Source organism: Suricata suricatta, chromosome 3 (genome assembly GCF_006229205.1).
Source record: "Suricata suricatta isolate VVHF042 chromosome 3, meerkat_22Aug2017_6uvM2_HiC, whole genome shotgun sequence".
NCBI lineage: Eukaryota > Metazoa > Chordata > Mammalia > Carnivora > Herpestidae > Suricata > Suricata suricatta.
In genome coordinates this window covers 167,892,588-167,903,312 of record NC_043702.1, presented here as the reverse complement: position 1 = coordinate 167,903,312, position 10,725 = coordinate 167,892,588, and the positions used below count along the sequence as shown (strand labels likewise).

General features: G+C 42.1%; 1 pseudogene; it reads right to left on the bottom strand.

Moving 5' to 3' along the window:
• Positions 1-782: 782 nt before the first annotated feature.
• Positions 783-1,100, bottom strand: LOC115287163 (annotated as a pseudogene).
• Between the last annotated feature and the right edge of the window lie 9,625 nt (positions 1,101-10,725).

The following is a 10,725-nucleotide window of genomic DNA, read 5'->3' as shown; positions in this document are numbered from 1 at the left end:
TGTGCTGACAGCTCAGAGCCTGGATCCTGTTTTGGATTCTGTGTCTCCCTCTTTCTCTTCCTTCCCCTGTTCATGTTCTGTGTGTATGTGTGTGTCTCTCTCTATCAAAAATAAATAAACCATTAAAAAAAACTTAAGAGGCACCTGGCTGGCTCAGTTGGCTAAGCAGCTGACTTCAACTCAGGTCATGATCTCACAGTTTGTGGGTTTGAGCCCCGTGTCGGGCTCTGTGCTGGAGGCTGGAGCCTGCTTATGATTCTGAGTCTCCCTCTCTCTCTGACCCTCCCATGACACTCTGTGTCTCTCAAAAATAAATAAATGTAAAAAAAGTTTAAGAAAAAGGAAAATAAATTTTAAAAAAAACATGGTGGATACGATAGCAATTGGTAAATCTCTCTCTAAGCAATGCAGAGCCAGGTGGTCTGGGGGTGTGGTGAATCTCTGCTCCTGAGGCCACCCAGGGCCCCGGGGTCTTCTCCCTGCTGTGAGGCATCCTCTAAAATCTGGTTATTCCAAGTGTGGTCCTGGGCATCAAGTGGGACTTCATTAAAAATGTCAAAGCTCAGCCCCCACCCCAGACCTTTGGAATCAGAATCTGTATTTTAACACCATCATTGGGTAAGCAGATTAATATTTGAGAAACATTACTTTAGAATACTTGCACCAATAGAAGCCAGGATGACGTTCTGGGCAGCCCCTTGGCCATGAAGCCACAGCTTCCTAGAGGGGCCGTCCACAGTCTTCTGGGTGGCAGTGATGGCATGAACTGTGGTCATGAGTCCCTAGACAATGCCCAAGTGGTCATGGATGAGCTTGGCCAGGGGGGCCAGGCAGCTGGTGGCACAGGAGACCTTGCTGACAATCTTGAAGAGGTTGTCATACTTCTCGTGGTTCACGCCCGTCACAAACATGGGGGCATCAGCAGAAGGGGCAGAGATGATGGCCCACTTGGCCCCACCCTTCAGGTGAGCCTCAGCTTTTTCCATGGTGGTGAAGCTCCCAGTGGACTCCACAGCATACTTAGCACCAGCATCACCCCATTTGATGTTGGCGGAATCTGGCTCCTGGAAGATGGTGATGGGCTTTCCATTGATGACAATAGTTGGTTACCAATATTTTAACCAATACTTGGTTAAAATTGGCCCATCAGCACCACATCCAAGAAAAGAGGAAGAGAGAGGAAGTGGAGAGTAAGCAATTTCCTTTTAAGGAGATGATGGGGTGGCAGGGGGTGGTGCCTGGGTGGCTCAGTGTGTTAAGCCTCGACTTCAGCTCAGGTCATGATCTCACGATTTGTGGGTTCAAGCCCTGCACTGGGCTCTGCACTGACAGCTCAGAGCCTGGCATCTGCTTCAGATTCTGTGTCTCCCTCTCTTTCTCTGCCCCTCCCCCACTCACATTCTGTCTCTATCTCTCTAAAAAAAAAAAAAAAAAAAAGGAGATGCAGGGAGGTCACATAATTCACTTCCACTCATGCTGACATACCTACCTTGAGGGAGGTTGGACGATATGGTCTCCTGCAGGATGATTAGATGTAAGGAAAGGAAGGAAGAGAGAAAAGAAGAATAAAGAAGGGGAAGTCACATATTAACCCAAATTATTATCTTTGTTTTGTTGTCCTTGTTGGTGTAATGCAGGATGGGATATTCCACAATGGGTTTTTAAATAAATTTTTATGCTTTTTATTTAGTTTTTGAGAGACAGAGAGAGACAGTGCAAGCAGGGGAGGGGCAGAGAGAGAGGGAGACACAGAATCTGAAGCAGGCTCCAGACTCTGAGCTGTCAGCACAGAGCCCGACATGGGGCTCGAACCCATGAACCGTGAGATATGACCTGAGCTGAAGTCAGATGCTTAACCAACTGAGCCACCCAGGCGCCCCCAAGCATTCTTTTAGAAACATACTGTTTCAGCATCGGGCCTATTTGTATAGGTCTCAGTCCTGAGGTTTGAATAGACCTAGACCTCAGATATAAAAACTGGGCAGGGTGTCAGTGATGGCTGAGCTGAGCACATTATCTTGAAGATATTTTAGATTAAGGGTAAGACAGTACGTGGGAGAGGAAATATAGGTATGAAAATTATATGCTATGAGGATCTCTCAAAGGGGGTGATAAAAAGCTAGAAAGGTAATGATCAAAAAAGGAAAACGAGGAGTCTGGGGTGGCTCAGTTGGTTAAGCAGTCGACTTCGGCTCAGGTCATGATCTCGCAGTTTGTGGGTTTGAGCCCCGCATCAGGCACTGTGCTGACAGCTCAGGGCCTGGAGCCTGCTTCAGATTTTGTGTCTCCCTCTCTCTGTCTCTGCCCCTCCCCCTCTCTTGCTCTGTCTCTGTCTCTGTCTCTCTCTCAAAATTAAATAAACACTAAAAAAAAGGAAAAATAAAATAAGAACAACAAGAAGAAAACAGGTAATGATAAAAAATAGGAAATAGAGAGTGCCTGAGATCACACTCATTCCTTTTCTTCCAGCAAATGGAGAAATGAAACTAAAATATGGTAGTGGCTAGAATTTAGTGCTGGGAACACATACTTGCTGAATTTTTTGTTGAATGAAATATCTGAGCAAGTATTAAGAGCAAAGTCAGTTCTCTCCAATACTCGAATGGAAAACATTTATCCATTCCGACTCTCGCCCCTTAAATGGAAATCAATGTGAAAAATCAAATTTGATTTACTTAAATTTCCTTTAAGCCTGTTTTTCAGGAATGTGTCTCTTTTACAGTAGCAAGCACAGCTCATTTGTGATGAACTGTGCAGCCACCTCTTCGATAATACCAGCAACGAGCTGGGTTTGTAATCACTGTCCAATTCCAGCCTGTGGGTTGCGTTTAATCTAAAATTAATCCTTTTGAAAATATTAGGCAACAGTCCTTAAGTTGATGATGCGTAGCTACCAGAAGAGTGGGTTGCTTGCTGGTCTCATATAGTTGGTTCCTCTTTCCTGGGCCTGTATACGTGTTTTATAATAAGGCAGAAGAAATAAGTTTGTTGATTTGAATATTGAAAGACTATCGTAAGACTTCCCTAGAAGACAGATAAATAAATTCAAGTTGAGATTACTCAAAAGGTGATTTTCCCTCTGCCTTCCATCAGGGGTAAATTCCTGAAATTTAAGCATTGAAAAAGATCTTATGGATTATCTATTCTTCTCTCATTTAATAGGTGAAGGGACAGGCTCACAGAATTGCAGCCACTACCCCCCCCCCCCCACTTCAGCTGAGGTGCGTCTAGGTCTGGACCCCAGCCTGGGTTCTTGGGCTCTTCCCTCTAAAATGGGCAGCCTGTATACAAAGCAGCCTCAGAGAGACGTAGGGAAAATAAAGTCAATTTTCCAAAATTTAACCAGAGGTCAACCCATGCATGTTCAGATTACATTTCTGACTTTTTGGTTGGGATGTTAAGTTAGCTAGTCTTTTCTTTTTTTAAAAAAAATTGTTTTTTTATTTGTTTTTGTTTTTGTTTTGTTTTGTTTTTTGAGAGACGGAGAGAGACAGCGTGAGCAGGGGAGGGTCAAGAGAGAGAGGGAGACACAGAATCGGAAGCAGGCTCCAGGCTCTGAGCTAGCGGTCAGCACAGAGCCCGACGCGGGGCTCGAACCCACGAACCACGAGACCATGACCTGAGCCAAAATCTTAACTGACTGAACTGCCCAGGCGCCCCGCTATTCTCTGATTTGGAAGGGAGGGTACAACAAGCGAAAGGGATGCTTGCTGATTTAAATCACTACTAGATGCCCCCAAACTGGATGGGAATTTAAGTGTAGGGTTATCTAGGTGCAAAAGGAAAAATATTGCTTGAGAGAACTTGTTGGAAGTGTAATATAAAAATGATTGTTTATTGAGTCCTAATTTTTCTTCTGCAGGCTGCCAGATCCATGTATCTCTGTTGCAGACAGTCGTGGCCGAACAAACAGATCATGGCAGTTAAGTGCAGATGGGCCACCTCCATCCTTGTCTGTCTTGCTGGAATGTTCCTAGACAATGTCTGGTCTGGATGACGTTGCTACAAGATGGCATAAGACCGCTTCACTCACATGGATCTTTACATGAGCAAAAAAATAAACCTTTGCTATGTGACACCATTCAGATTCTGGGACTTGTCATATAGGAAGTTGGTATTAATTTTTCTTAGTTTACAATTATCACTGTTACTTCTCTGTGCCTTTTTTCCTTTCATCCCTGGGGCTCAGTTAGGGATTCATTGATGTATATAATCTCCCAGTATCAGATGTAGGATTTTCAGTAAGAACTTTGCACCATCCGAGAAACATCGCCATTTTGGATTACATCAAGATGTTCTGGGGTCCTGGGTGGCTCAGTTGGTTAAGTGTCCGATTTCAGCTCAGGTCATGATCTCATAGTTCACGGTTTCATGCCCCATGTCAGGCTCTGTGCTGACAGCTCAGAGCCTGGAGCTTCCTTTGGATTCTGTGTCTCCCTCTCTGCCCCTACCCTGCTTACACTCTGTCTGTGTTTCTCTCTCTCTCAAAAATAAGCATTTATAAGATGCTCCTTGTGGATTATGCATTGCTTAGAAGACAGTTTCTTGGTCCCTACTGAATTCTTTTTCTTTTGTACTAAAATATTATGTATTTACTACTTAAATAGGGGAGTGTGCTGGTTGAGGCTGGAAATTTTTTTCTCTCCCTCTCTTTTTGTAAGTTTGTGTATGAATGGCTTAGCACCATAAAGGCCATGTTTATATTATTTTTCTCATTGTGGAATATCCAGGGGCACCTGGGGGGCTCAGTCGGTTAAGCGTCCAGCTTCAGCTCAGGTCATAGCTCACGGTTCATGGGTTCGAGCCCCATGTTGGGCTCTGTGCTGACAGCCCAGAGCCTGGAGCCTGCTTCAGATTCTGTGTCTCCCTCTCTCTCTGCCCCTCCCCTGCTTGCACTGTCTCTGTCTCTCAAAAACTAAATAAAAAGCATAAAAAATTTAAAAAAATTTAAAAATAAAAGTGTGCTTGGAAAAGCCATCTATAATGACACTTGATTTCTATGCCAGGTTTTGTTTTCCCTCCAGAGCAGTTTCTCAAATTTCACTTTATTTCACTGCCACAGTGACTCTGAGAGATTGGGCAGGTGTGTTTACTTGGCTTTGATTTTTTTCTTAATGTTTATTCATTTTTGGAAGAGTGCAAGGGGGAGGGGCAGAGAGAGGGGGGCAGAAGATTCCCAGTGGGCTCTGTGCTGATAGCAGAGAGCCTGACGCTGGGCTCAAACTCACAAACTGTGACCATGATCTTAGCCGAAGTCGAATGCTTAACCAACTGAGCTGCCCAGACGCCCCCCACCCCTTTGGAAAACAAGGAAGGATCTTGAGGTTAAAGGCAGGGAGGCAAATGTCCTGGTGGCTTTTAGCTGACCTGAAAAGATCATGGGAGCATTGGGCCCAGGGTTGGTGTCCGTAGAGGAAAGTAGCTTTTGCTGAGTCCTCGGGGCTTCCTTAGCACCCCACTGGATGTCCCCACTGTGCCGTTAGTGTTTGCGTGTGTGGGCACAAGAGCACGCGTGTAGGGAAAAACGTGTTTACTTCTCAAAAAACCAGAGTGATGTTTGTGATCTTATAATGATCTAGAAAAGATACATTTCCTTCCAGTCCAGCTCCAGGATGAAAGTAATTCCTTTGATCTTCTACCTTTAATTACTAAATTTTTGTATCATCTCACCCCTGGCCATGGATTGACAGCAAATGCTAGGGCTGTTCTCCAGGCTGCCATCGGAGACAGGCCACTCCGTCTGGAAGATGCCTCTCATAACGTTATTTCTCACTCCGTCTCATAAAGCCTGTTCTGTATAAATATATTTTAATTAATTAATAAACAGGATGTAATGAATTCTGGCAGGGTGACATTTGAGTACAAAGCAAGGGGTTTAAACAGATCCTGACGTATGTTAGTTAGCCAGGAAGTCTCTCTCCCATAAACACACACACACACACACACACACACACACACACACACACACTCACCCATTCACAAAAGGTCTTTTTCTTCACTGCAGATGCAATGTAATATGGAGTTTCAGAAGGTTAATCTGACATTTGAAGGGAACAGAGCAAGAGATGCAGAGGAACAGGAGAGGTAAGTGTTCCAAAATAGTTGGCTAGTGACCAATAGTGATCCCACCTCATTTGGTTGCATAGATACAATCACAGATCGGAAGTCAAGTTTTAACAGTGAGGGTAGAGAAGAAGGAAGCATGACTACATTCTGTGTGTCACAGAAATTCTCCTTACTGACAGTTCCCATTAGGACACACTACAATAGTGATTTAAATTAAACTTAGGTCAACTGGTTGCCCAGCAGTGGGAACTAACCTCAACATCAATCTGAATACAAAGCGTAGTTGATATTTATTTCAAGCTCTAGCAACTGTGGTTTATTAGTTTATCTCAGGGGTCTTTCGGGGGCCTTCATGTCTCTTTAAGTAAGGCACTTGGACATTGTAGCCTAGGTCATCAACTACATTTGTTCTGTGCCAAATGTTAATGCTAAATGCTCTTGAACCCCTAACACATCTTTTTTTTTTTTATTTTATCCAGCATGATTGTCAAATCACAGAAACTCTGATGGTTTAATTTTAGTTATACCAAGCCACTCAAAGGAGGTAAGGCTAGTCAGTCTCTGAACCACCGAAACAGAAGATATTTAGAATTATAAGGAACGGTATTCATTTCAATTAATCACAAATGATTCAAGAATTTTAACCCAAATTGAATTACGCTAAACTTGATATTTATACTAATTCTACTACATATCATGTTGAATCATTTGCAAAACAAGGAGGGAAGAAAATAATGGGATGACTTGTACTTATTATGGATTTTCCACATAAATATAAATGACCAGTCAGCTACTCATTGATTTTCCTGCCTTGTCCATGTTGTGCCAAAACAATTAACTCAATATAAAAACATAAGAACCCACAATGCAGTCATTCTAACTAAATGTCATTAGAACCTCATTTATCAGAAAGAATAAAATATTCCTAAATCATGCCCATTGGGAGATTTTTCTTTGGGATTTAAAGATATATATTTGCTATAATTTTCAAAATGTGTGAAATTCATAAGAGCAGGTACACTATCTTACTGTCTACTGGAATAAAGGGCCTCATGTGTTGATTGTCTTGTGGTATGTATGCAATAACTTCTTGAATTTTTTTTAATGTTTTTATTTATTTTTGAGAGAGAGAGAGAGAGAGAGAGAGAGAGAGAGATTGTGAACAAGTGAGGGTCAGAGAGAGAGGAAGACACAGAATCTGAAGCAGGCTCCAGGCTCTGAGCTAACTTGTCAGCACAGAGCCCAATGCAGGGCTCAAACCCACAAACCATGAGATCATGACCTGAGCTGAAGTCGAACGTTCAACCAACTGAGCCACCTATTCGCCCCTTGACTTTAAAATTTTACTGGTATGTAGGTACTTATTCTAGTTTCAAATAGAATTATAACTCTTCAGAGTTCAGAAGCCTCGATTTTACTTTATACTCCAAATTTTACAAATTTCAAAACTACATAAGACCTCACCAACTCATATGTGATGAACATATTTTCTTGCATATTAAATTAGAAAAGTATGGCACATTGCAGAGCTCCAACAAACTTCTTGGAATCAGTATATACCCTGAGAGTGTTTTCATAATTTTTAACAATTCAAACTCAAGGTGAAAATGTGATGTATTGGAATTAAAGGGGGGAAAGCCATGCATGTGAATTCAATCCAAAGATTTAGAGAAAAACCTGTGCATTGAAATCAATAAATATGTATGTATTGTAAAATATAATATAGTTTGGGGTGCTTGGGTGACTCGGTGGGTTAAGCGTTCAGCTTCAGCTTAGGTCATAATCTCACAGTTCATGGGTATGAGCCCTGCATCAGGCTCTGTGCTGATGGCTCAGAACCTGGAGCCTGCTTCAGATTCCTTATCTTTCTCTCTCTCTGCTCCTCCCTTGCTCACACTCTGTCTCTCTCTATTGAAAATAAATAAATGCTAACAAATTTAAAAAAGAAGATAATAAAGTTTTCATCTACAGTGGGCTTTAGAAATAAGATTGAACTTAGATTTTTAGACAGATCTATAGTGGAAACTCAGCTCTCCTGCTGATTCCAAGTTATTTATCCTGTTGGACACTCAATTGCTTCATTTAAAAAGTTAGTATACTAATCTCTATTTCACATTGTTGCATGAGAATGAATTTAAATAATTCATATAAAATACTAGCATCGTGTTTGTCAAATAGAAGCATTCCTACCATTGAACACTGTATCTTGAAATACCCAACTATAGTTCTGTAGAAATGCAGGTAACTACATGAACTCTAAAGTTGTTTCCAAGATTTAGACTTATGATTTCTTATTAGGAATTAAAGTTCAGGAGTGCCTGGGTGACTCAGTTGGTTAAGCATCTGACTTTTGATTTTGGCTCTGGTCAAGATCTCATGGTTCATGGGTTCAAGCCCCATGTCCAGCTCCATGCTAACAGTTCAGAACCTGCTTGGAATTCTTTCTCTCTCTCTCTCTCTCTCTCTCTCTCTTAAAATAAATAGCCTTAAAAAATAAGAATTAAAGTCGAGCTGAACCACTACATGTAGATCTGACCAACCCTCAATCACATTGGTCTTATTGGCTTTTAACTGGTCCATGAGGTTTCAGATTGAAAGTTAAACGTCCAGATCATAAACTATATTCTTTACATTCATTGCTTTTTTTGAATCAGTGTAAATACTATTATAAATACAAAATAAAATGTTCCATTACAGCATTAAATAATCATGGAAAATAGAACATTAAACATACATTTTTTAAAAAACTTTAATTTCAAGATGATTCCTCACTGGGAAAACTCAAGTTGTAAGGATGCTTCTGGCACTCTGCCAAGACAATCAGAAAGCCATGATTTGGCTGGAACAAAAAAAAAAAAAAAAAGAAAAAAAGAAAAGAAAGAAACCATTATTAGCTATAAGGAATCAACACAAAAGATACTCTGCTTCAAATTCCACAGATGTGGAATTGGGGAGTAGTTACTTGAATTCTGTAGGGTGTGGTTAATTGTTTTGATAGTTTGCAGAAGGAACGCTGATGTGCACAGGTGTGCGTACACCAGTTATGGAAATGTTGACAGACCACTCCACTATGGCGTAAATCTGTGATCGCTTCCTGGTCTCTAGACAGACCAAGAGAAGGCCCTCATTCCTAGTTCTTCATGCTTGCGGAACCGTCTAGAAAGCTCATAACCGTGTAACATATCATCAGACCCAGTCTTCATCCCTGTTAAATTGCAGGCTCCGACTGTCTACAGCTTCATGAGGATCAGGCTGCTGGAGTTTTTAAGGGATATTAAGTCAAGACAGGTGAGAACACCAGCTCTGCCCATCAAGCCGTAGTGAGGGTCAGAATGTAGCCACCTGCCTATTCCCTCACGCCCTCATCGCCGTCATGGATTGTGACCCTTATCTCTAAGCTGGTCTCAGTTCACTACAAAGGAATGCTTCCTATGTTTCCTCAACCAATGTGATTGTCACCAAGTAAAATTCCAGCTGAGGCCATGACTACACCCAGCACGGTTCTTGCGAGGTGAGCTTTTCTGACTCCATTTTTTTCTGTTGACCTTTGGAATGATGTGGAGCAATGAGGTAACAGTGTAGGCCCTTGCACAAGTTGACAGGAAGGGCACTGAAATGAAGAGGGTGCAGGATCCAGCTAATTTCAGTGGTTCTCTACGTGGAGAGGGTTGATATTTCCTGTCTACCTCTTGAGTGATTAATAATACAGTGGCTGATCCTTCTTCACCCAGAGGGTTATTGTCATCCTCGGTAGAGTTTGACATTTTACACTTTAAGTAAGCACACCCTTAGGCGAGGAGACACCAAGAGACAGATTTCCTTATTAAAAGAGGATGTCACCAAAAGAGCAAATCAACAAATATGCCCCTGCCAAGGAACAACCAACACACTAAAGGGAAAGAGAAAATAAAGCAGAAGGAAATAAGAGATTAAAGAGAGGTAGGTGTCACTTGGAGCACAACGTGAATCGAAGACAGTGATGAGCTAGTCTCCGCTATTAGAATACAAAGCAGCACCCTCAACCAGCTTGCCACTGGGCAGCATGAAAACGGGCTTGATATTTGTATCATTTATATCATTTATGTGTCAGTGGCCCTCTATCAACTATGCTGTCATGGCCAGTTTAGGGACAAAAATGGATAAAACAGTTTCTGGAGCCAGGTTGTGGAGATTTAATTTGCAGTGTTTTAGGTTGGTTAGTAGACCCCCGGTGGCAATGAGAAGCTCAAGTGCCTGGCACTGACAGTGATCCACAAGGTAGAGCAGCGGAGAGATTTGAAGTGAGGTGTCTCAGGAGGTGGGGGGGGGGGCAAAGGTAGCGTTGCAGGCTTCACAGGGATGACTCACCTTGACCCGCTGGGACAATCCTATCATTGAAAGGACTCCTCAGGAGGTGCTATTAGATCAGGACCCCGGATCCCAGTCATACACAAACTAAAATGCACAATGACACAAATCTTGCCACTGTGTCTTCTACATCCATAAACGTGATATTCACTGATGTCTTTCACCCTCGCTAAGCTTACAGTCTAGTAAGAAACAGATAAACAGGGCAAACAGAGAAAACATATTATATAATATTAGACAGTGATTAGCACCAAAGAGGGAAATAAAGCAGTGAATGAAGGTAGGAAATGCTGGGGGTGGCAGAAAAGAGAC